This window comes from Eumetopias jubatus, unplaced genomic scaffold (assembly GCF_037043125.1).
Source record: "Eumetopias jubatus isolate StellerSeaLion01/CBP00866 unplaced genomic scaffold, mEumJub1_p1.0 scaffold_3, whole genome shotgun sequence".
NCBI lineage: Eukaryota > Metazoa > Chordata > Mammalia > Carnivora > Otariidae > Eumetopias > Eumetopias jubatus.
Window position 1 is genome coordinate 157,643,988 of NW_028274809.1, and position 3,146 is coordinate 157,647,133.

Genomic DNA, 3,146 nt, shown 5'->3' on the forward strand with positions numbered 1-3,146 from the left:
GTTGTTGTTGTTGTTGTTTGGGTTTTTTGTTTTGTTTTGTTTTGTTATACAAGCCTTAGGAAACAATACAGGCAGAGAAAGGAAGGAAGTCAAGAGAGGGTTATGTTATCAAGCTCAGAGCCACTGTAATTTATTCCCACTTGGGAATTCTGAGCATTCATATAGAATACATTCCTCAGTTGTTCGTTTTGAAAATGCAGGAATTGGGGTAATTCTCTACCAATTCCCATTGGTTGAGCTATTTTCCAGGGAGTTCTTCTATTCCCCAACACTTCTGATGCATTAAGCACTCGAGCAGAACAGGCTCTGGTGGTCAGTCCTCAGTCAAGAGGACACAAAGACAGGCAGTTGGAACTAGAGCTTCTGTGCTCGTAAATGACAGTAAGGATCTATGGGAAGTAGATGGAGCACTGACAGTGTTGGCTAGAGATAGTCAATTAAGTCCATGTTGTTCATTCACATTCAAATTATATGGACCAGTGTTCGCTTGGGCAGCACATATACTAAAATTGGAATGATACAGAGAAGATTATCATGGCCCCTACACAAGGAGGACACACAAATTCGTGAAGTGTTCCATATATAAAAAAAAAAAAAAAAAAAAAATGTGGACCGTCCTCCTGGAGATCTATCTCCAAACTTCCTAGAACTCCTGGGCTCCGTTGGTCTGCACTGAGTAATCCGCTAGTAGGCCAGCCTTTCAGCTGCATTTGCTCTTGTTATGATTCCTGTGGAAAACTAGTGCTCCACAATTCAGAAGAGCCTTACTCACTACTGTGCTGATTTTCTTACAGGCCTCAGTGGCCTTTCAATAAAACAGAATCCTGGACTTCCTGGATTACTACCAGACAGTCTTCTCCAAACAGATGGTGGCTGTTTACTTTACACTTCCATGAATTACCATATTGCTAAAGTGTTTCCTCTATGCCAGGGTGATTGTCTCAGTGACGTGTTCCAGAGCAGCCACATGTTGTACCAGAGCCACCCCTTTCTAATTTCCCTTTGGCCCTGGTACTAAACCAGATTAGCTGCCCAGACTTCCTGTTTCCTCATGTTCATTTCCATTATGGAGTCCCAATATCTCTCAGTTGGAATAAACTTTTTTCATCCTGCCTAATAACATTAAAAAGAGGAAGGATGTCTATTCCTTTACTCTTAGGCGATCCCTTGGCTTTGCACAAATTTGTCTATCCCTCCACAGTGACCTTCTACAGTTTCTTACCATGGGGCTATTGGGAGGAATTATATTAATGACATAAATTTGGTTCTTATATAAACTCGAAATGTACTCATGATTCTTAAAAGCCAACTTGCTAATGAATGCTATTAGTCACAAGAGGAATAAGAAACCGTGAGGATATGAGTAAATTGCTTTCTTATTCAACAAAGCTATTAGCAAAACAGAGTGACTTTTTTTCTATCAATAAAATATCAATTTTACATTAAGTGGAATATTTAAAAAATAAATACTTGTCCTGATGTTTGGTATAAATGATTTATTTGCTAAAATATTTACTGTTCACCTACTTTGTACCATCATTGTGCTGAGTGCTGGGTGGCTAAAGACAAACAGATACAGCTCCTGTCCTTAAAGAGCTTATAGTATGGAAGGGAAGAGAAAAATACAATTAAACAGCCAAATAATTAAACAATAAAAGGTATAGCAAGTGCCATTAAGAAAGGAAGAAATTGCAATGATTTAGACTAAAGAGTTACAATGAGAAGCAAACCGAGGGTTCTAGAGGGGAGGGGGACGTGGGGATAGGTTAGGCTGGTGATGGGTCTTAAGGAGGGCACGGATTGAATGGAGCATTGGGTGTTATACGCAAACAATGAATCATGGAACACTACATCAAAAACTAATGATGTAATGTATGGTGATTAACATAACAATAAAAATTTTAAAAAAACAAATGATGTAATGTATGGTGATTAACATAATATAATAAAATTAAATTTAAAAAAAAAGACTAAAGAGTTACAGAAGCCAAACATTTCTGGAGAAAGAGTTCAGGAAAGACCTTTCAGAAGTTATATTTCAAAGCCCTAATGGAATCAAGAGATGAAAGAGCAGGAAGGAGAGAGTTCCAGGCAGAAGGAAAATGCTGTACAAAGATTCTTGTGTTGGGAGGAGCTTGGAATAATATGGACTCTGAAAGCAGCCCATGTGTCTCAAGCATTGTACTAGAGATCAGGGTAGAGTGCTGTGCAGGGTCCAGAAAATGCAGGGCCTTACAGGTAATGATGAGAAATGTCAGTCTTTTCCCAAGTATATTAAGTTTTAAGCAAGTGGATAACATCACATCCATCATTTATGGAGGATTTAGGATTTATTCAGGAAAAACTGTCTGCTTTGTGCATGATCCACTGAAGAAAGTATATGAGAAAGCAGAGGGCAGAATTTGGAGCCTATGACAGTTGTCTAAGTGAGAGGCCAAATTTTTTAAATTAGGAAGTCTCATTGTGACTAGGTCTCTTTGAAGTTCAACTTGATTTTTGCCTCAGTATATACAACTTGATGCATTATGGCTGTGCAAGGCCAATGCAGTGATAGCAAGCCACGTGTTCTCACTGATTAAGAGAGATGAATAATTTTCTTCACTTCTGAATTCCATACTGGAAGTTTGCTCCAACATTGTGGGAAATGTGATTCAATGATTATTACAACTGCAATTAGAACCACTGGATTGGTGCTAAATGAATACATACTTCGATTCTTAATCTAAAACCTTGGCTTAAATTTGTTTATAAGATACAGGCAATGTATAGAGTACATGGCAATTTCTTTTTACCTAGGGCTCAGATTGATGTGAATAAATATAAATTAAATGTTAAAAGCTGTCATCATAAGGGAAATTTTCCATTAAAACAAATACATCAAAGAACAAGAAAGTACTTAAATTTCTTGGCTCATATTTTTTATTTAGCCATGACTGACTGTAATTTTGTTTTCAATGGTAACTTTAAAATTTTTATTTTCAGAGTTATAAATTCATTTGATGAATAACTGTGATGACTTCATTTTGACTTCATGGTGAACAGTTCAATATACAATGAATTTCTTAGCTATTGATATGCAAGTTTTGCCACTGGAAATATTCATTCAAAGGGAAATTAGCATAAGGGTTTGGAATTTTCACTTAATG

General features: G+C 37.0%; 1 non-coding gene across 1 annotated transcript; it reads left to right on the forward strand.

Annotated features, from left to right (window-relative positions):
* Positions 1-479: 479 nt before the first annotated feature.
* LOC114213160 (U6 spliceosomal RNA) lies at positions 480-586 on the forward strand. Its single transcript, XR_003610149.1, has one exon. It is a non-coding gene; the product is annotated as a U6 spliceosomal RNA (small nuclear RNA).
* The last annotated feature ends 2,560 nt before the right edge of the window (positions 587-3,146 follow it).